This window comes from Bubalus kerabau, chromosome 11 (assembly GCF_029407905.1).
Source record: "Bubalus kerabau isolate K-KA32 ecotype Philippines breed swamp buffalo chromosome 11, PCC_UOA_SB_1v2, whole genome shotgun sequence".
NCBI classification, from domain to species: Eukaryota; Metazoa; Chordata; class Mammalia; order Artiodactyla; family Bovidae; genus Bubalus; species Bubalus kerabau.
The window spans coordinates 84,546,559-84,570,770 of NC_073634.1; positions in this window are offsets into that span (position 1 = coordinate 84,546,559).

A 24,212-nucleotide genomic window follows, 5' to 3' on the forward strand; every position below is an offset into this window, starting at 1 on the left:
TATATTATAAACTCTACAAATTTTTTGAAGGAAATGCACACATGCATGCACACACACACAAACACATCAGCAGAGGCAACAGCAAAGAAAATGGAAATCATACAGTAAATCTCTTCTCTCTCTAGCTCCATATATAAATATATGAATACATTTATTTTTATTTATTTTTTAAAGATTTCCTTTGATATGGACCATTTTTAAATTCTTTATTACGCTTGTTACAATATTTTTCTGTTTCATGTTTTGGGTTTTTTGGCCACAAGGCATGTGAGACCTTAGTTCCCTGAAAAGAGGTCAAATCCACACCCCTTGTGCTAGAAGGCAAAATCCTAAACATTGGCCTGCCAGAGAAGTCCCTCATATATTTATTTTTTTAATTAATATTATTGGAGTATACTTGATTTGCAATGCTGTGTTACTTTCCTTATCTCCAGTGCCTAGAACAAGGTATTTCACAAAGTTGGTGCTCACAAAAACCAGTGTTACGTCGAAGGATATCAGGATCACTTCAAGGCCAAGAATCCCATTGCCTGCACCATTTCGTCCCAGGATGTCCCTGCTGCACCCCTGCCCACCCTGGCTTCTCCATTCTCTGAAATCCTGTAGCTTCTATTGTCTGTGATGTCAGCCTTTCAGTACAATTTCAGCATTAAAGAAAAGACATAATTGGAAGGAATCTTCAAACATAGGAAAGCTACTTCTATCTGATTCAGTATCTTCCATGATAAGATGCCCTACTTTGCTCCTTTGCCATCTCTAGCGTACATGTCTTGCTTTCCTGCTAAACTCTATGTTCATAAAAAACTTGGACTCTGGTCTTAAAAAGCTTCTCTTTCCTATAATGTGTCAAGCACTATCTGTTGCTCATGCTGCTGCTAAGTCGCTTCAGTCATGTCCAACTCTGTGCAACCCCATAGATGGCAGCCCACCAGGCTCCTCCGTCCCTGGGATTCTCCAGGCAAGGACACTGGAGTGGATTGCCATTTCCTTCTCCAGTGCATGAAAGTGAAAAGTGAAAGTGAAGTCGCTCAGTCCTGTCTGACTTTTAGCGACCCCATGGCCTGCAGCCTACCAGGCTCCTCCGTCCATGGGATTTTCCAGGCAAGAGTACTGGAGTGGAGTGCCACTGCCTTCTCCAATCTGTTGCTCATAGGAAGGACTATTCAGGTAGTATTAAACGATAAAGGATTGAATGTTAGAAGGTTAATAACAGATTGCATATACTGAAGTTTTACTGTTTGCCAAACCTTCTGCTAATCATTTCATGAGCATTTTCATAATTCAATCTTCTTAGCAATCCTATTTCTATTTCATGCTTGAACCAAAGTATAAGGAGAGCAATGAACATGCCCAAATCAGAATCTGAACACAAGCATTCTGGCTTTGGCTTAATTACTAGGCTGCACAAAAGATCCAAAAGAGTAACATGTATTTTTCTGAATTTTCAATTGACTCATAGCATGCATTCAAAGATTTAGACTACATGGGTCACTTTCTTCCTTCCAGCTGCACCTGCACCAGGGAGTTCTCAACCTTTTGGCAGGTGAAGAGGAACCCCTGGGGTGGAGAGATGCTCAGTGAAGCAGATGACCTACAATTTGAGGTGGGTTTGCAATCTCAGGCTTCACTCTTGCACAATAGCTTCTCAGAGAACCAGGCCCACCTGGGCACAACTGAACAGGCAGAAAAACTGACCTTTCCACCAACCTGTTCTTCCCCTGCAGACAGCATGGGAACTGAGTGCTTCCTACTCACTAGACACAGGGAGGAGTCAGGGAGGGGTCTGGGAGGAGTCAGGGAGAGGTCTGGGAGGAGTCAGGGAGAGATCTGGGAGAAGTCAGGGAAAGGACTGGGAGGAATCTGGAGAGGACTGGGAGGAGTCAGGGAGAGATCTGGGAGGAGTCAGGGAGAGGTCTGGGAGGAGTCAGGGAGAGGTCTGGGAGGAGTCAGGGAGAGGACTGGGAGAAGGAGGGCCTTCGGCTAATCCCAGCTTTGAAGAAGCTGTCCAGGCAGTGGGTTTACCCTTAACTGTGGGTGTCTATCGGATGAACTGTGCTACTTGAGATCTCCTGAAGCTTTTGCAGTAGGATAGAGTCATCATTATGATTATAGAAATGTGTTTGTCTTGCATAATTTTTAGTTTAATTTTCATTTAAATTAACCCTAATGTCACTCATCCATCATTGAATCTCCCTCAGTAGCTGACACACCATCACCAACTCCTTTCTGCTCCTGTAACAGCCTGAGCTGCCTGGACCCGTTGCAGCACTTACTATATTCTGGCACATTCTCTGTTCTCCAGCTGTCTCTTGACTAGGCTGTGTGCTCTGGAGGGAGGGGATGGTGTGTCACTCATCACTGCATCCCCAGGGCCTGGAAGAACAGTGTTTGATACCAAGCAGACATCAATGCACCTGTAAAACAAGTCAAGAGTGATTCAGCAGTCCAGTAAAAATAAAACTCTATCTAATGGAATTGAATAAAGGAGCTTCTGAACTTTCTGGAAAACTGGTTTCCTAAGCCATGGCCCAGGGCTGATTTCGAAAGTCAAAGCCTCTAATTGACCCTAGTATTTATTCAAGTAGATTTGGAAGTGCAAGGAGATTGTGAATTATTCTTTGTGGCATTCAAGTCAGTACTTTAATTAATATTCAAAATACTGGCTCAACATTATTTAATGTGTGGCACATAAAATTGTTCAGCATAATTTTATGTATTGATTACACATGTAAAATCACTTAAAAAAATCTTTATCATACAGGAATAATCACTTTGACATGTTGGGGGATTTCCTTCTTATTTTTTATTCTCATAAACATGTGTGTAAATAGCTAATTCTTTACCAACTGAGCTCATAGCTCAGTTGGTAAAGAATCCGCCTGCAATGCAGGAGACCCCAGTTCAATTCCTGGGTTGGGAAGATTCCCTGGAGAAGGGATAGGCTACCCTCTCCAGTATTCTTGGGCTTCTGGCTCATGTGGCAAAGAATCTGCCTGCAATTCGGAAGACCTGGGTTCAATCCCTGGGTTGGGAAGATCCTCTGGAGAAGGGAAAGGCTACCCACTCCAGTATTCTGGCCTGGAGAATTCCATGGACTGTATAGTCCACGGAGTCACAAAGAGTCAGACACAACTGAGCGACTTTCACTTTCACTTTCAAATAGCTAATTAGATACTTAAAGAGAGTCCCCCAAAAATGTTCCATGTTTGAAGTCCCCAGAAACAGTGACTATTACCTTACATGGACAAAGGGACTTTTCAGATGTGATTAAGAAGCTGATATGGAAAAATTACCCTGAATTACATTTTATGGGCTCGGAGTAATCACAATAGTCCTCATATGAGGATCTGAGTCAGAGGAAGCCTCTGTCCATGAAATTTCCCAGGCAAGAACACTGGAGTGGGTTATCATTTCCTCCTCCAAGGGATCTTCCCGACCCAGGGATTGAAACTGTTTCTCCTGCTTGGTAGGTGGATTCTTGACCACTGAGCCACTTGGGAAGTCCCGTAATAACAGAAGCAAAGATTGGAACAATGCAGTGGAGGTGACGCATTAAGGAATGAGGCAGCCGCTAGATGCTGGAAAAGACAAGGGGAAGACTCTCTCCTAAAGACTCCAGAAGAAACAGTCCTGCTGATCCTTTGCACTTCTGACCTCCAGAGCTGTGATATAATAAACTTGTGTTATGTTAAGCCACTAGTTTGTGGTAATTTATTTTTTTCATTTGGTTGTTGTTTAGTTGATAAGTCTTGTCCAACTCTTTGAGACATCATGAACTGTAGCCCACCACACTCCTCTGTCCATGGGACTTACCAGGCAAGAATACTGGAGTGGCTTGCCATTTCCTTCTCCAGGGGATCTTCCCAGACCAGGGATCGAACATGCATCTCCTGCTTGGCAGGCGTTCTTTACTGCTGAGCCACCATAGAAGCAATATAAAACTAATAGATGGAAAGTATATTAGTAACTTGGGGCTGCTGCCAAAAATGACATAAAATAAGTCACTTAAAACAATGTGTAAAAGAAATGTGTTCTTTTACAGCTCTGGAGGCTAGAAGTCCAAAATGACACATTGGCAGTGCCATGCTCTTCCCAAAGTCTCTGGCAGAGGCTTTCTTTGCCTCCCCCGAGCTTCTGGATGTGTCAGCAATTCTTGGCATTTTTTGACTTGTAGAGTCACCACTCCAATCTCTGCCTTTGTCATTACCTGGCAATCTCCTTTTGTGTATGTGTCTTCATGTGGCCTTCTTATAAGGGCACCAGTCATTGGATTTAGGGCCCATTCTAATCCAGGATGACCTTAATGTAGATAATTACATCTTCAAAAACTCTTTCCAAATAAGACTGCATTCAGAGGTTCAAGGTAAACATGAATTTTGGGTAGGTACTATTCAATTCAGTATAAATTGATAGGTTGGTAGGAAAATGGGCTTCCCAGGTGGCAGTAGTGGTAAAGAACCCTGTTGCCAGTGCAGGAGACATAAAGAGGCTCGGATTCCATCCTTGGGTCGGGAAGATCCCCTGGAGGAGGGCATGGCAATCCACTCCAGTATCCTTGCCTGGAGAATCCCATGGACAGAGGAGCCTGGCAGGCTACAGTCCATTGGGCCACACAGAGTCGGACTTGACTGAAGTGTCTTAGCACTTACACGCCCAGGTAGGAAGATAGATAAACAGAGAGATGACAAATGCATAAATAAGTGTATAAAAAGACAAAAAGGTACATAGATAGAAAAACATTTTTAATACTTTTATTTTCATTGTTGCATAATATTTTGTTAAATGCTTGTAGAAAATCACTATATTTTTTCATTTTACCATTAGCACATCATTATGCTTACCAAAGCACTGATTATTTCACTGGAAGACCCACCCTCCTTTCTGAGTGCCACTTTTCTGTATGGGATATTGACAAGCCAGGGCAAACCAGAACAGAGAATCGACTCAAAAATTACTCTTCATGAAGGACCACGGAAGGCACTGGAATGACTAATCAAGAAAAGAGAAGCCTCGGGACATACACAGAGATCTTCAAAGACTGGCCATACCGCTATGTCAAGGAGAATTAATCTTTTCTCCTTCCAAGGTGCTGAACTAAGGCAGATGGGTCGAAAACTCTTCCAAAGAAAAGAGTACTATAAAACTGGTCTCATCTCTGGAATTTTCTTCCTTTCTCAGATCTTGAAACTGAAAATTTTCAGTCTTAGTAGTACTCCAAAGACTTCAAACAAATGTTTTCTTAACATTCTTGGCAAGAACTATGAATGGTATGAGATATTTAAAAATGGTCAAGAACTACTAAGGGTCCGAGATTTTGCCCTACTTGCAGATGAACAAGCCATCCTGTTATAATTTCATGGATGCTTTGCATAATATGAGACTCCCAGGTCAAATAAAAAGGCTGGTTTATTACTCACAGCAAGAGCAGCAGCCAGTGTCATAATTTTCTTGACCAGTTTCCAAGTCTTAATTTCTACAGAGTGATGGGTAAAGGGTCAAGCAATGCCTGCAGAGGCCGTGATGTATCCACAGGGCCTAGGAAGCCCGATCTTTTATAATGGTCTCTAAGCAAGCCTGCCTGACCTTTGCCCTAGGAAGCTGTATTATTGTTCTAGAAACAAACTTGAAAAGGTAGTCCACACCAAAAGTTGTCAGCATCATTGCTCACAAGGTACACAGAAATGCAAGAAAAACATAGATATTTGTCCCTTGACAAGATTCATTCCTTTGGACCCACCGGTGTAATAAACTGCACTCCACTATCCACGCTGTCCTTCTGAGTGAGTTTGTTTCCTGGAGCATTTGGCTATAACAATACTATCTAACCATCTCATCTCCTGATGCCCTCTTTTCCTCCTTCAATCTTTCCCAGAATCAGGGTCTTTTCCAATGAGTTGGCTCTTTGCATCAGGTGGCCAAAGTATTGTAGCTTCATCTTCAGCATTGATCCATCTTGTTTCCATCTTAGTTTCTTAGTTTATACTATCTTAGTGTCCAGTTAATTTTCCAATGAGTTCATCACTACTTCAGCCACTTTGATTAATCTGACTTACGGGGTCTGGGACCAACTCCATTCAGTTTTCTCATACAGCATTTAGTAAGACTGCTATACATAGGACTTCAAACAGCAAGATGAGATCAACCTGTAGGGTCAGCCTCATAGGTGAAAAGCAGATTGCAGAGGAAGATGGAGCTGGAGAGGTAAGCAGGAGGCAGATGATAAAGGATTCCGAATGCTCTGTTTCTGGAGAAGGAAAGGGCAATCTACTCCAGCCTTCCTGCCTGGAGAATCCCTTGGACAGAGGAGCTTGGCAGACTACTGTCCATGGGGTCACAAAGAGTCAGACACAACTGAGCAACTAAACCACCAACCACCACCATGCTCTGTTTATGCTCAGACATTATTCTGCTGGTGATGAACTATCAAAGTGTTTAATGAGAGAGTTAGACAACTGATTTGCATATAAAGTAATTCTCCAGGGTGGCCAAATGGATAACAACATGGAGACAATGCTATTAGTCAAAGAGAGACTCCACTTCAAATGTCATTTTTAATGATGCATTTGGCAGACATTGAGGTTTTAAAGAAGTAGATTTTAAACATACTTAAAGGGGTAGAATTGAGAGGATGTTTAAATGAAGGGAATGAGAGAGAAGGAAAAGTCAAGCCTGACTGCCAGGGTCCAGCTTTGATAACAGTGTGGCTGGCAGTGGCATTCTCTGAGGAAGGGAAAACAAAGGGAGGATGGGAATTTTGAAGGGGGTTAACAAGTTCAAGGCATTAAGTTCAAGCAGCCTAAGTGTATTCATCTACTGGTATGTCTATCAGTCACTGATGATAAGGATTTGAGAGCCCGGTTAGGGGTGGGGGGAGGAGTGAAGTACTCCAATGCCGAAAAAGTTTGGAATTTCCAAGCACTGAAGATAAAACAGAGCTTCCCAGGTGACATGAGTGGTAAAGAACCTGCCTGCCAATGCAGGAGAACTAAGAGACTCGGGTTCCATCCCTGGGTCAGGAAGATCCCCCGGAGAAGGGCATGGCAACCCTCTCCAAGTATTCTTGCCTGGAGAATCCCATGGACAGAGGAGTCTGGCAGGCTGCAGTCCATAGGGTCGCAAAGAGTCAGACACGACTAAAGCGACTTAGCATGCTCTCACACATGATATAACAAGAGCTTCCTAGGTAAAACCTGGGGACTGGCTGAGAATTTCAATAGAGGATGTCATTAGAAAGGTCTCAGGGAAGAATCCTGGGGCACGTCAGCACATGTGAGACTTGGGGTGGGGGAATCAGGTTGTGTCTGGTGGACATTGGTGAAAACCTAGGAGGAGATTCTGCCATGGAGTCTTGCAAGAGAGAGTCACAGAGAAGGACATCATTAGTGGAGAGTATAACTAAGAAGAGGACTGAAAATGTGAACTGGATTCAGCAAGAGAAAGATCATGAGGGGCTGGAAGGAGAGCAGGTCTGTGGAAAGGTGGAAGGAGAAGGTAATCTTAGGGAACTGCCAGCACCATGAACCAGCACGTGCTAGGCATGTTCTTCAGACATTAGGAAAATTTCATTATAGAATGTCAATTGTCCATTCTTTCTGAGAATTAAAGGGAATTCATTTGGGCTGAGGCTTCCTGGGGCCTCTGACCTTGTTGAAGAAAAAGCAGGAGGTGTTTAAGTCCTTACTGTTGTCTGTTGTACGTGCAACACATTCAGTGGAATCCATCCTCTGATAATAGAGCAACAGTAGCCGGAAGATGATTTCTGGTAATGGAGGTGAAAGGGTGGTCAGCTCTTGAAGCAAGGTTTGTCAAATTTTATTAGAGAAGAAAAAAAGAGATGGCTTAGAAGTCTACAATCAAGCAGACAATGGCCCACCTTATGTCAATACAGATGAGCTGGAATAATGAACGCCTCCGTCCATCTCTCCTCTTCCCTTTTCTTTTATGTGTAAGCGCCAGAAAAAGATTTCAAAAAAGTGTGTCTGGAGGAAAATAGGAAATGTCACTGCTGCTGAGTTCCATTTGAAATGAAGAGGAGAGAAATACAGACTCAGGTAATTAGGTTTTTAGATCCAACTCAGACTGTAGCATCTGTTATCCTGCTGTCTTCCGGGTCTGATGTGTAGATAAGGTATGCTGTGGGGGGAAGCAGGGGGTCCAGAGCTTTCCTTTCTGAAGCAGCCGAGAGCAGAGAGTGAGCACAGGCTTTTAACTGACCCACAAATTCATTAATTCTATACCATTTACAAGTTAGGTAGGCTCTCTGACCTTCATGGCTTTTGTTTGTATTTTGCTTTTATTAGTTAAAAGAAGTTACCAGTACTTTATCAAAAGGTTACTGAGCACCTTAAAACACCCTCTAAATATTTAAGCACATCTATGAAATACTTGGGATATTAGGCAATGTCTTGATTTCTTTTTTCTTTTCTTCCACCCTCCCTCCCTCCTTTCCATACTCCTTCCTTCCTTCCCTCCCTCATTTCTCCCTAGTGAATATCTGCTTCTTCAGGTAAAGAGTCTGACTTCTCAGGAATCCAGGTGCCACCCCCCAGGAATTTCTATCATTTGCATAAAAAGCAGACCCTCCAGATAATCAGTGTTCATTTGAAAGTGTCTGTGGAGGCCGGAAGGCCTTCACAGACCTCACATTCCCCTAAGTGGATTCACTCTAACCAGTGACTTGATTACAACAGAACTCTTCCAAGCTGTAAAATGACTCAGCTCCTGTGAGTGCCATATGCACACTTTCCATCTCATTAACAAAAAGCTTATCCCTCATAAACCTTTGAAGAAAGAATAGCTTTTTCCCAAGAAAATAGTCTCATCTCACTACAGTCTCTGAAATTGGTTTGAAGCTCACCATGCTTCCTATAAACATCATTTTCCAGGGCAAATGACCCTCATCTCTAACCTGGCAGGACAGGCAGTGTCTCCTTTCTCTCTTCCAGCAATCTGGTATCTTCTTGGATCAGGGTGCAAACTGTAATTTACAGAGTCTCAGCTATTCAATTTTCAGAGGAGTGTTATCCAAAAATTTCAGAGAAGGGAAGCTAAATTGATCCCTGGCAAGTGAAAATATACATCAAAGTGGCCTATTCCCCCTGAAGGACCATTCAGTGCTGGGCTGAGGGGGGTCTGTTGCCTGAGTCTACACTTGGGTCTTTGTCACAACTTGGTTGTACTAGGGAGCCAAATCTAGCCCCACACCCATTTTAATATGGCTTATAAGACAAAAATGATTTTTAAATAGTTAAAAAAATTAAATTATATTTTTTATAGTTAAAAATTTATAAAGATCCAAATTTCAGCACCTGTGCTCATTCACTGAACTTTTCTCCATCAGCTATGCCATGACAATGTCACTGGCAGTTGCAACAAAAACTGTTGTTGTTTATTCACTAAGTTTTGTCTGACTCTTTTGAGACCCCATGAACTGTAGCCAATCGGGCTCCTCTGTCCATGGAATTCTCCAGGCAAGAATACTGGAGTGGGTTGCCATTTCCTTCTCCAAAGGATCTTCCCAACCCAGGGATCAAACCTGCTTCTCTGACATTAGCAGGTGAATTTTTTTACCACTGAGTCATCAGGAAAGCCAATGGAAACTGTGGAGTCTACAAAATATAAAACATTTACTCTCTGGCCCTTAACAGAAAAAGTTTATTATAGACCATTTTTCCATGTGTTCACTTAGCGGTTTGTATATATTCTACTTTGAAGTGTCCATCTGAATCTCTTGTCTACTTTCAATTGCATTATCTTTTCATTTTTGAGTTGTTAAACTTCTCAATGTACTATAGAGATAATTTCTTTGTCAGGTATATACGGGAAAAATATTTTATCCAAGTATTTGTTTTGACTTTACATTTTATTAAAAGATTTTTTTTTCAAAGAAAAAGAGGTCTTAATTTTGATGGAAGTTCAATTTACCAAATTTTGTTCTTTTATGATTAGTGTTTTATGTGTTCTGAGAAATCTTTACCAACCTCAAAGTTGCAAATAATTTATTTTCCATTTTTTTGGAAATTTTATACTTTTAACTTTACACTTAGGTCTATGACCTATTTTCAATTGCTATTATTTTTTTGGCACACTGGTCAAGGTTTATTACTTTTTTTCCACATGAATATCCAGTTGGTTCTCAACTGTGTTGAGAAAATGTTCCTTTCTTCACTGAATCAGACCTCTGTTGAAAATCAATTGACCATATCCTTTTGAATCATTTAAATTATAAAATATAAATATCAATGTGAACTCATATTTTCTTTTAACAAATATAATACGTATTTCTTATCTCTGTCAACTGGTAGGGCCTAAAATCAATTACTAATTTTGTAACAATGAACATGCGTGTATGCTACATTACTTCAGTCACGTCGGACTCTTTGTGACCCCATGGACTGTAGCCCAAGGGGTCCTCTGTCCATGGAATTCTCCAGACAAGAATACTGGAGTGGGTTGCCATGCCCTTCTCCAGGGGATCTTCCCAATCCAGTGATCGAACACACTTCTCTTAAGTCTCCTGCACTCGCAGGCAGGTTCTTTACTTCTAGCGCCCACCTGGGAAGCCCTTGTAAAATGAACACCACAATTCAAATCAGATCAGATCAGATCAGTCACTCAATCATGTCTGACTCTTTGCGACCCCATGAATTGCAGCACGCCAGGCCTCCCTGTCCATCACCAACTCCCGGAGTTCACTCAAACTCACGTCCATCGAGTCAGTGGTGCCATCCAGCCATCTCATCCTCTGTTGTCCCCTTCTCCTCTTGCTCCCAATCCCCCCCAGCATCAGAGTCTTTTCCAATGAGTCAACTCTTCATATCTGGTGGCCAAAGTACTGGAGTTTCAGCTTTAACATCATTCCTGCCAAAGAAATCCCAGGGCTGATCTCCTTCAGAATGGACGGGTTGGATCTCCTTGCAGTCCAAGGGACTCTCAAGAGTCTTCTCCAACACCACACTTCAAAAGCATCAATTCTTTGGCACTCAGCCTTCTTCACAGTCCAACTCTCACATCCATACATGACCACTGGAAAAACCATAGCCTTGACTAGACAAATCTTTGTTGGCAAAGTAATATCTCTGCTTTTGAATATGCTATCTAGGTTGGTCATAACTTTCCTTCCAAGAAGTAAGCGTCTTTTAATTTCATGGCTGCAGTCACCATCTGCAGTGATTTTGGAGCCCAGAAAAACAAAGTCTGACACTGTTTCCACTGTTTCCCCATCTATTTCCCATGAAGTGATGGGACCGGATGCCATGATCTTCATTTTCTGAATGTTGAGCTTTAAGCCAACTTTTTCACTCTCCTCTTTCACTTTCATCAAGAGGCTTTTGAGTTCCTCTTCACTTTCTGCCATAAGGGTGGTGTCATCTGCTTATCTGAGGTTATTGGTATTTCTCCCGGCAATCTTGATTCCAGCTTGTGTTTCTTCCAGTCCAGTGTTTCTCATGATGTACTCTGCATATAAGTTAAATAAACAGGGTGACAATATACAGCCTTGACATACTCCTTTTCCTATTTGGAACCAGTCCGTTGTTCCATATCCAGTTTTAACTGTTGCTTCCTGATCTGCATACAAATTCAAATGCTGATGTCTAAAAAACATTTTGCACCAAAAGAAACCAGAAAAAATCTGGAAGAAAACAAACAAACAAAAAAAAACCAAGATCTTGGAATATTTGTCATGCTAGAAAGTGAGTAAGCCAAAAATGCTATTGGACTTGTGTCAAAATGAAAAAATAGCCAATTTCAAAAGGTCTGTCTGGCACCAGATGGACTATTTTGGCACCAAATTAATAGTAGATATAACATTTTCAACACATCAAAATACATGAAAAAATTCATAAGCTTTTAACTGTACAAAAAATAAACACACACACAGTAGCACCATGTATATAAAAAGCATCTGCCTTACAGTAAGAAAAGTGGGGCTGGAACAAAGGAAGAGCTAATCTGCAGACAATCACGATGAATCACCCAGTGGTGGTGGAGATACTCTCTGTCCGACTGTGGAAGGGGTTTCACCCATATGAAATTACCAAAATGCCCCAAATTGTGTACTTTAAATGAATGGTTTATGTAACTGAAAGTCACTCAGTCGTGTCTGACTCTTTGAGACCCCATGGACTATACAGTTCAAGGAATTCTCCAGGCCAGAATTCTGGAGTGGGTAACCTTTCCCTTCTCCAGGGGATATTCCCAACCCAGAGATGGAACCCAGGTCTCCTGAATTGCAAGGGAATTGTTTACCAGCTGAGCCACAAAGAAAGCCCTTGTGTCTGTTATTTCTCAATTAAACTGCCAAGGAAAAATTCAATCAGGTAAATTTAGTTGAGAGTATTTTTCAGAATCTCTACATACCTGCTAATTGTCCATATGTTCTATCAATTACCAAGAGAGGAATGCTGAAATGTAAGATGTAATCACAAGTTTGTCTATTTTTCATTTTAATTCTATAATTTTTGCATTCAGAAATTTTAAAGCTGTTTTTAGAGTCATACATATTTATGATTACTGTTTCTTCCAAGTGAATTGCTATTTGAATCAGTATGAAATGCCCCTGCTTTATAATTTTGAAATATATATATTTATTTATTTTTGGGTGTGCTGGGTCTTTGTTGCTGTGGGAGCTACTTTCCAGTTGAGGTTCGTGGGCTTCTCACCATGGTAGTTTCTCTTGTTGCAGAACACAGGTGCACATAGGCTTCAGTAGCTGCGGCACATGGACTCCGTAGCTGCAGCTCCTGGGCTCTACAGCACAGGCTTAATAATTGTGGCGTGGGCTTAGTTGCTCAGAAACATGTGAAATCTTCCCAGATCAGGGATCAAACTCACATCTCCTGCATTGGCAGGTAGATTTTTTTTTATCACTGAGTCACTAGGGAAGCCCTAACATTTTTTTAATATTTTGTGTTAAAGTCTGCTTTGCTTCTGAAAATATAACCACTTTCTTATACTTACAGTATGCATGTGATTAACTTTTGCATCATTTTGCTTTTAATTTGTTTGTGGTTTTGGATTTAAAATTTATCCTGTAGTTGAGAATTGTCTTTTAAATCCATTTGACAGTCTCTCTCTTTCTCTTTTTTTTTTACAACTCTCTAGTGTTTTATACATATGCAATTATTGTTATGGTTGATTTACATCTACACTTTGTTCTTTATCTGTTTCTCTATTGGTCTTTTTCTTCTCATGATAAACATCTTTTTCTTCTTCTTTTTTAAAAAAATAATTTTATTCATTTATTTAATTTTTGACTGTGCTGGGGGCTCTTCTCTAGCTGCAGCAAGCAGGGGCTCTAGTTGCAGTGTGAGGGCTTCTCATTGTGGTCACTTCTCTTATTGCAGAGCTTGGACATTAGAACACGGTATTCAGTAGTTGCGGCTCCCGGGCTCTAGACCACAGGCTTAATAGTTGTGGCACATGGGCTTAACTGCTCCACAGCATGTGGGGTCTTCCTGGACCAGGGATGGAACCCGCGTCTCCTGCATTGACAGGCAGATTCTTTACCACTGAGTCACCAGGTAACTGGTGACTTTTTTTTTCCTTTTTAGTATTCCATTATATTTTCTCCATTTGCTTCTCATCTACCCTAATCTCACCCCTGGGCTAACAACACACATTGTTAATATATCAGTCTGTGTAGCATCCATAGTGTTCACTTCCTGCTTCACATTTCCACTTGGCATTTCATTTCCCAATTCCCACTTTTATCATCATACCTGACGCTTCCCATTCTCAGTTCCTCCTCTCATCACCACAAATAGAATAATTAAAAAAAAAAGTACGGTATCATTTACCACCCCCACAACTGTTTTTCTTGCAGTGCATAAAATTGTAATCAGTCCTTTGGGGAAATGAGAAGGATGAAACATCACATTTTATATTTAAGAATAATTAAGAATTTATTGATCCTTTTAATTACCGTGTTCTGTGCTCTTCATTCCCTCTTGTACATCCCAGTTAGCATGGAGGGAGGGGAAGAGGGAGGAAGGAAGAAAAGAGCAAAGAAAAGGAAAAAGGGGGGAAAAATGAAAAACAAAAAAAGGAAAGAAAAATAAGTCCTTGTTCTGAAAGATATTACTGTTGAATAATTTGAGAACACCTAAATCGTAATGCCATGTGATAAGACTGATTATGGGGAGTTAAAATAAATTACTAAGGAAGTTTGAAGAAAAGCCACCATCTGCCTTATGAAGGAGAAGGCACACAGATAAAAGCAATATTTAAGAAGGTATTAATGCAATAGGTACAAATTTCACAGTTAAAATATCTCACTGGTAAAGGTATCACTAGCTTTATTTCTAACTAAATCTATCTCAGAGACCACCATTCCACTTTGGTAGAAGACAATAAAACCTTACTAATTCAAGGAACATTGAATCACTTCCTGCTTAATATTGAGTCTTAGGAAAAATCACTAAACCAATTCAAGGTTTTCCTCCTCTCCTCTCCTTTCCTGAGGGTGTGCCTCAGGGTGATTTAATTCCTAAGAATTTATTTTTCTTTGTCAGTTTGAGCTTGAGTGAGGGGGAACTTATTATCCAAGAACTGGGGAAAGATATTTGGCCCACAGCTTTCAGCATATCTCTGTTGACAGCTTCTTTTTTCATCTCTCACTGCATTGTTGACAGAAAATTCTTTCTGTTTGTTATTTGGTCACTGTGTTCATGAAGGTCATTCTCCATCTTCCTTAATCCTACCCCTGTGTCTGTCTAGCTTTGCTGGCTCACCCTCAAAAATGTCTACCCTTCCTAGAGCACATGCATTAAAAAAAACTGGACGTTTGCCTGCCCCAGACTGATGACATAGTACGAAGCTGTCTTCAGTCTCATTCTGAAGTAGTGGAGTAGAGTGATTAAGAACATAGACACTGGAGTCCTTCTTCCTGAATTTGGTTCCCAGCCGCACTGAACATCAGCTGTGTAATCCTGGTCACCTAACTTGTCTAGGTTTCATATTGCTCATCTATGAAATGATGCTATTAGTATTCTTTATGTCAAAGAGGTTTTATTTTGATAATGAAAGAGGGTGATATTGATATATCCAGTATGCTTAGAGCAGTCTGCAGTGTTAGGTGAATGCTACTCATCCATTATTATTATTGTCATCATCATCATCACCATCTCCCTCCTCAGTATCAGTAGGATTCATTTAGTGATTTCTACTCAAGCACCAAGTTGAAGCAGTATCTTAAATTATAAGGCTCGCAGCTTCTCTAGACTATATCGTGGGGAACTAAAAATAAAAAAATAGTTGGGTAAGAAAAAGTATTGATAGAAACCAGGCAGTGTTTCATTGTACCTGGGTTTATATTAATCCCAGAGACTTTTTCAAGCTCATAGCAGCCTTTAATTCTAGTTGTATTCTTCCAATTTGCCTTTTCCTTCCATCTGTCTTTGGGCTTCCCAGGTGGCACCAGTAGTAAAGAACGGGCCTGCCAGTGCAGGAGACGTAAGAGACACGGGTTCCATCCGTCCCTGGGTTGGGAAGATTCCCTGGAAGAGGGCATGACAACCCACTCCAGTATGCTTGTCTGAAGAATCCCATGGTCAGAAGGGCCTGGCAGGCTACAGTCAGTGGAGTAGCAAAGAGTCAGACACAACTGAAGTGACTTAGCACACACAATACGAACTATATTTAGAATTATAAAATTTCTCTTGCAACAGTGTGTATTTTTCTTCTATTTAAATTTATAGGATAAATATGTTCTGGGTCCTAGAGCCCTTAGTCTTTGCCATTAGAAAAAGAAAAAAATCACTTTCTCCTTTAAAAAATCCTGGCTCTGGTAAACTTTGATTTTAAAGATTTGAATTTGCCTGTGAATTAAAAGTCTATTTTTGTCACTCAAAAGTTGAATATCAACTATTTATTTTTGTTTGCAAATCTGCTGTACAAATCTATACTGAGACAAGGATGCCAGTGATCAAAGAGCCAGGCTATCAGTATAAAGAAACGAAGAAAAGGTTTTTAAAAGATCATCTGAATTTTTTCGTATTTGACTTTCCAGATCTACCTTACAAATTTCTCTGCCCTGCTCTGTGTCTCAGGATGCTCAGTTTTATGGGCTACGTCAATAGGCCCCCTCACTCTCTGGATTCCACTTGAGTCTTGCCAATGCGAATGGCAGTCATGTAGCTGGTTTCCTCTCTGGCTGTTTTCTGCCCTTTGCTGAGGTCAAATCCTCTCCCACAAGGATAAATGCTGCCTCTGAATTTTGATATATCCTCCCTCTCCTTTTCCTTTCTAGGTCAAAGTCACAATAACTGTCTTTTCTTGCTAGCAACTAAATACTTCACCATTCCTATCAGTTGCCTTTTAACCTCCCCCTGATATTGTAAATAATTTCTTCATTAAATGCTTCCAATTACCCCATCAGAATGGACCCTCTGTTTCCTGCCAGGATATTGAGTGATCCAAAAGGAAACAAATAAATAAACTGACTGAAAAGGAAATGTCATCATAGTGCTCCACTTATTGGTTCAAAGAAAACATTAATATATTTATAATTTCACATTTTACAGCAATTTTAGGTGTCATTAAAGACTTCATAATGGTAGCAGAATGAAAGGTAATATATTCAGCTGTGAAATTTTTAAAGTAAGGGTAATTCACCCGGCATTGAGAGGAAGAGGAAAGGGGAAGGATAGACCTGCTAATATTCAACCTTAATAGGTAAAGGGAATGAAGTCTGTGATGAATGGTAAATGGACTGGAAGTGTGTGCATTCATTATTTAAAGTTATCAAGATAACTAAAAATAGAATTAAAAATAGTGGACTAATGGTCTTGAGAGGCGGGAGGAGAGAGGTGGAAAGAGGTATAAGTGAGCTAAATCCTCGTTTCTCATAGCGGGAAATCAATAGCTCACATCTAAATTTGACAAATCAAGAAGGAGAGGTTTGGCTCTATTATTTAGACACATAGAAACAGTGGTCAGAATAATGGCAAAAGGAAGCAGTATGGAGCAGCTGCTTCTAGACAGCAAGGCTGTGGCACAGAAGGACAAGAGAGGAGGCAGGTTCTGGCCTTTCATCTAAGCTCCTCTCCACTGTGAGGATCTGGTTTTTCAACCTATATGCCTGCTGTGATAAGATAGTCACAATCCTGAGAGGGTGGAGAGGGCCAGGGTTGTGAAGCACCCGCAGCTCTTAGGTCAGCATTTCACCCTTGTATGTGAGTCGGGTGGAGAGAGGAGAGCAGAGACTTAAAGCAAGTCCTCCCTTCAGCTCCTGGGGAAGGAGGGTGACTGTCCTCCCATCCTGAGAAAGCTCATTTCTGTGGCTCCTGGTTTGCACCCTCCCTTTGTGCCTGAGTCTCAAAGCCTAGACAGAGGCCTTTACACAGCTCTGTCTCACAGAGGAGCTCTGTAAGAGTCTGGAGAGGACAAGACTCTTTTTTACCCATGTTGGACACCCGATGCTAGAGGACATGCATCTCTTTGGCTCTGATATAATGACATCATTTGTTTTTTTGTCATTTTCATACCTGATTAAAAAAGTGTTTCTTTGGCAATCCCCCTCTCCCAATCTCTTTAGGAGAGCTGTTGTTTCAAAACCCAGGTGGCATTATTTAAAGCATGTGGATTCTGGTAGGCAAACTCTAGAGGCACGTCCTCCCTGTCTCCCATGGCCTTCAAGGTGGACTTCCAGAGAACAAAGAAACAGGGACCCTTGGGTTTCCAGTCCATGCTTGGGATGAGAATATGTGTCTCAAATGAAGACCAGTAAAGACTCAGTGCTCTGGCTTCAAATTCACTGGAGTATAAAGGCAGCCGATTTTAGGTTGAGCCTTCCTTCTACAAAAGGGTGAGAGATTTCATGTGACACACAGATATCTCAGTGGCAACCCAAAGCCAGCCCTTGTTCAAATCTTCCTATTTTCCAGTAGGAAACAACTTATCCTTAGTCCCTCATTCAAGGTCACCAGTAACGTGGCCCTAGCCCTAATTCCACCTTCTGGTCTTACATATTTAACTCCTTGCTTACAGAATACACTCCTTTTCCCCAACAAATGTCCCATGCTTTCTGAAATCCATGACTATGATTGTGCCATTCATTTTCTCTGCCATGTCTTCAGCTGAAATACATCCTCCTAGCCAGAAGTAGAACATGGGCCACTGACCATAGTGATGCAGAACTTTCTTTGTAATTTCATTCTTTCCCACATTGTAGCTTGCCAACTTATAATTTTGAACTGTGCTATGATGTACACCTAGTTCTTGGACAATATGACTCTCTTCTCTTCTTGAGTGCAACCAAGACCATTATAGGACCCCAGTCTCTTTTACAAGAATACAGTATCTATAAATGCTAATTACTCTTTGGAAGATAAAGGCTAACTTTCCTCCACTGAAGGACATAAAGGGACAATATGGTATGTGTATGGCAGGTCCTTCTCTACTCAAAGACCCCAGGCCAGTTCTGAGAACAGAAAAAAATGTGCAACATCCTGACATCTGATGAGTCTTTGAAAAATTCAAGTTCAAATAATATCAAGCCTCTAGGCTCAAATACAGATTTATGGAAAAGTGAGGAATCTGAGACCTATGTTAAATAGACTGCAGGGTAAAATGGACAAAGCTCAACCAATGGGAATCTCGATGGGACTAATGGCCTTATTTCATTAACAAATAAATACAAGGAGAAAAGTAGTGATGAGTAGTAAACCTACAGATGTTTAAAAAACAAAACTACACTAAAAAACTACATCAACTAATTGCAATATGTGGAACTTCTTTGGATCCTGATAAAGCAACCTGCAAACAAAACAAAACAAAACAAAAATTTGTGACAATCATGAGACCATTAGAAATTTGGGGGTGTGAGAGGGGGAAGGGTGGATATGTGAAGATGCTAAAAAGGTACAAAATTCTAGTTTTAAAATAAATAAGTCATGGGGATATAGTGTTGTAGCCACGCATTCCGGGAAACAAACTCACTCAGGACAATGCAGTTAGTGGAGTGCAGTTTATTACACCATCGGGCCCAAGGCAGAGTCTCCTCTTAGCCAAAGATTCCGACCAGTTTTTGTGAAAACCTTATATCCTAAGTGTACGTGCACAAACCCGCCTCCCCAAATTCCCTGAAACTAGTCTGAACAAAGGGAAAAGAAAGATACAATCAAAGTTAACCCGTGATTCATATGCCTTAAGCCTAGGTAGTTAACAGTGGACAATTATCAATAGGCCTGCGGCCATATCCCAATAAGCATAATAGAATGTATGATTCTATTCGGTTACACAGATAATTAGGGTATTCTTTTGGGCAATGGGGGCCTGGTTTTCCAGTTGGTATGTCGTTTCCATGGATACTGGGCATATAGCTCAAAGTCCAGAGTCCGGCCCAAGATGGAGTCCTGCTTTCAAGAGAGAGCCTGTTCTGTTTCCTCCTTCAATAGTACACAGCATAGTGACCAAAAGAAAATGGAATGTTGACTGAATATTTGATATTATGGAATTATTGTTAATTTTTTTTTAATGTGAAAATGGCACTTCATAGAAATCTGCCTTAAAACAAGCTCCTTCCCACCTCTGCATTCATCATAATCTTTACCCAGAGCTATATACAATCTCCTAAATGTTAACTGAAAGGTAGGCATTACTCATAAGGAGTAGATGCTGATATTCATCTTCCTGCTACAGATTAATTCATGTTCAAATTTCCCATCCAAGGCCTCCTTCTGATGATTCAGAAGGTATATGCCCATGAATAAGTACAAATACATATCTGGAGCTTTAATTTGACAATAGAATGTAATTCCAGCTGAATTAATCAGAATTGCTTTCTTCCTTACTGCTGGCAGAACTGGTGGTGATTCTAGCTCCTTGTCAGGTAGCACAGGCAACCAAGGGACATGAGTCAAGAACTCCTTCCCAGAGTCCTTAAGATCACAGTAAAAGTGAAAGTCGCTCAGTCATGTCTGATTCTTTGAGACCCCATGGACTGTACACTCCATGAAATTCTCCAAACCAGAATACTTGAGTGGCTGGCCATTTCCTTCTCCAGGGGATCTTCCCAACCCAGGGATCGAGCTCAGGTCTCCCTCACTGTGGGTGGATTCTTTACCAGCCTAGCCACTAGGGAAGCCAAGATCACAGGCATAATATCAAGTTTTGTACTGACATATTCAGAAAACAGCTTTGAACTTATACACAAGGAAGAAAGCTTGCTCGTATCATCTGGGACCTCTTTTGTACTGGGGAGGAGAGCCTGGGATACCCCACCAGCGCAGCAGGTACGGCCCAGAGAGCACCAGGCACAGCCACACCTTCAGGAACAGCTGAGTGTCCTGCATGGAACAGACAGACACGGAGCACATGCCCCAGTCTTTACTCTTCAGTAGACGAAGGGACACATGCACAAAGGAAAGCTTGCCTTCTGAAATAAAATAATACATAGGTGAAATAAAAAGCTACTTATCAAAGCAAAACAACCCATCAAACAACAACAACGAAAACTATTTAGAAACAAGTGTGCTAGAAAGAGGTGAATAAATCAAAATGACTCTGAAGTTACAGTTCATGAAAATTAGACTCTGGAAAATTGCCTCCAGGATGAAAAATATCATAGTCTGATTCCCTCCAGAGGTAAATATATAAAGTTTGAGAGAGTTAGTTGCTCAGTTGTGTCTAACTCTTTGTGACCCCATGGACTGTAGCCCACCAGGTCCTCTGTCCATGGAATTCTCCAGGCAAGAATACTGGAGTGGGCTGCCATTCTCTTCTCCAGGGGATCTTCCCAACCCAGGAATTGAACCCAGGGTATCCTTCATTGCAGATAGATTCTTTACCATCTGAGCCACCAGGGAAATCCCCATATGAAGTTTATTCTTAGCCTTTGTATTATTTTATTTATTTTATTATTTTTACTGAAGTGTTGATTTACAATGTTGTACTAATTTTTGTCATTGTATTTTATTTGATCTGCATTTTAGTTTGATCTACTTAGTTAATTTCTGTAGAATAAATCCTGGATGGTTCCAGAGTTGACAGTTGTGGTATACTAGTATTATTGTACCAGATAACTATCTCCAAAACACATAGCACTAACACACACACACACACACACACACACACACACACACACCAAAACAAATAAAAAAATATTTATCTATGCAGGACAAAATGATAGGTAAAAGCTCAGTTTGAAAAGTTGAATTGATCTGTGTTTGCTCCCCAGCCCTTTACTTACTAGTCTCAATAAAAGTAAATTTCTCATTTGCAAAATTGGAAACATGACATGTGTGTTACAAGAAAGTTTTAAAGTAATATCCATTTATTCATTCTACAAATACACACAAGATGCATCCTTTGTACCAGGTATCATGCTAGGAACCTAGATACACACATAAGATTCCTGCTTATTGGAGATTACATTCCAGAGGGAAAGATACAAAATAAAAGGTTAACAAACAAATGATATAAATAATTACAGATTATGATTAGTACTCTGGATGAAATAAACAAGGTGTTTGTTTTGATAGAAAGTATAGGAGGACTGCTCAGTGGTAAAGAATCCACCTGCCAAGCAGGAGACATGGGTTTGATCACTGGGTCAGGAAGATCCCCTGAAGAAGGAAATGGCAACCTACTCTAGTATTCTTGCCCGGGAAATCCCATAGACAGAGGAGCCTGATGGGCTAGTCCATGGGGTTGCAAAGCATCAAACATGAGCAAGAGACTGCACTCACACATTGGGGAACTTATAGGGCAATCGTAAAAAGTCTTTCTAAAGAAATGACATTGAACCTTAAATAGGAGAAGAAACTGCTGAGGGAAGAGAGATCCTTGAAGGAAGAATGGTGAAGACCAAGGCCCTGGGACTGGCCAGTTCTTTGAAAGGGCAGGGAATTGAAGAAGGTAGTCAAGCAGAGTTAAGAGGTGAGTTGAGAGGAATATCAAAGTCAGATCATGCAGGTCCTGGTAGATCTGGAAGTGTTTAGATTTTGTTCTAAGCGCAGGGTTAGCAGAAGCATCAAGTAAGTCAGAGCACATTTAAAAAAAAAATCTAGCTTCTGTCTGGAGTATGGACTGCAAAGAAGTAAGAGTAGAAGTCAAAAGATAAGCTGGGAGGCAAATCAAACCAGATTAGCGAGAGAAGATGGGGACCTGAGCCAGGAAGGTGGCATTGGTGAAGAAGATAAATGCATGCACGTGTCATATATTTTGGGTAGAGGATGGACAAGGGCTTGGTGAAAGATTGGTCTGGGTACATGCTGTGCTGTGCTAAGTCGCTTCAGTTGTGTCCAACTCTGTGTGACCCCTTGGACTGTAGCCCACCAGGCCCCTCTGTCCATGGGATTCTCCAGACAAAAATACTGGAGTGGGTTGCCATGCTCTTCTCCAGGGAATCTTCCCAACCCAGGGATCAAACCCACGTGTCTTAAGTCTCCTGCATTGGCAGGCAGGTTCTTTACCACTAGCGTCACCTGGGAAGCCAATCAGGGTAATAGGAAAGAGGTAATTCTGAGATGATCCCTGAGTTCCTGTTTATTGGATAACCTGGTCATTTATGGAGAAGAAGAAAACCTGAGGAGGGAAGAATTATGAGTCACAAATAAGATAATGCATACTTTGTATGAAGAGCACTTAAAACTGTTCCTGACATACAATGCGCTTTCAACAGGTGCGACTGAAAGAAAATGCCTCTATTATCTGATCATTCAGGCCCATTAGTTTCCCTTGACAACCCATTACAATTTAAGTAAGATCTTCCCAAAGCATTTTCCGTTTCATGTTTCTGTGCTCTTATTGTTCCCTTTTCAATAACTTAATGTTTAAGGTCGATATATTCCTTATTTTCAGATCCAATGGGGTAATGAAGGCAAAAGTCGCTCTTCTCTATTCATTTTTTTTTCTTTTTTTATTTTTTATTATTCAGCTTTTTTTATTTTATTTTATTTTTAAACTTTACATAATTGTATTAGTTTTGCCAAATATCAAAATGAATCCTTCTCTATTCATTTAAAACAAACACTGCAAGCCAAAAAAAATTACTCTGGTTTGTTCTTCCCAACAATTCTTACCTTTCTGAGATTGACAGAAAGCCTCTTTGGCCATCTGCAACAAAGGCAGTGCCTGAGCCGACCACGGAGAGACAGTTCTTCTAGTTCAAGGCGCACAACTGGGAGGCACAGAAGTAGAGCAATAAAAGTTGTTAACATACGCAGGGAGGTTGCTGCAGGCTGGACACGACGCCTCAAGCACTTTACAGCAAGGGCTGCTGCTGCTGCTGCTAAGTCGCTTCAGTCGTGGGCAAGTTGCTCATTGTCCTACAGATTTTGATAGTTATTATGAAGAATTGAATTGATGCTTTTGAACTGTGGTGTTGGAGAAGACTCTTGAGAGTCCCTTGGACTGCAAGGAGATCCAACCAGTCCATTCTGAAGGAGATCAGCCCTGAGATTTCTTTAGAAGGAATGATGCTAAAGCTGAAACTCCAGTACTTTGGCCACCTCATGCGAAGAGTTGACTCATTGGAAAAGACTCTGATGCTGGGAGGGATTGGGGGCAGGACGAGAAGGGGACGACAGAGGATGAGATGGCTGGATGGCATCGCTGACTCGATGGACGTGAGTCTGAATGAACTCCAGGAATTGGTGATGGACAGGGAGGCCTGGCGTGCTGCGATTCCTGGGGTCGCAAAGAGTCGGATATGACTGAGTGACTGATCTGATCTGATCTGATGGCAATTTTCCAGCAGAGTGCAGTAAAAGTTTCCTAAAGATGGGGAAACTTGCATTAACATTGTTGTTGAGCTAGGACCATGTCCCTACACCCAGTCCTACAGGGCAAAGTGTTAGAGGCTGTGTTCTTCCAGTGCCAAACAGATGATCAAAACTAGATACCACTTAGAATTGAAAGAGTCCATGAACTGGGATGGGGCTTCCCTGATATCTCAGTGGTAAAGAATCCACCTGCAACACAGGAGATGCAGGCTTGATCCCTGAGTCGGGAAGATCCCCTAGAGGAGGAAATGGCAACCCACTCTAGTATTCTTGCCTGGAGAATCCCATGGACAAAGGAGCCTGGCGTGCTACAGTCCACAGGGTCACAGAGAGTCGGACATGACTGAGCACAGGACTGGTTATGCAATCTCTCCTTGAAGACTTACGTGCATGCTAAATCACTTCAGTCGTGTCCAACTCTTTGTGACCCCATGGACTTTGCGACCCCACCAGGCTCCTCTGTCCTTGGGATTCTCCAGGCAAGAA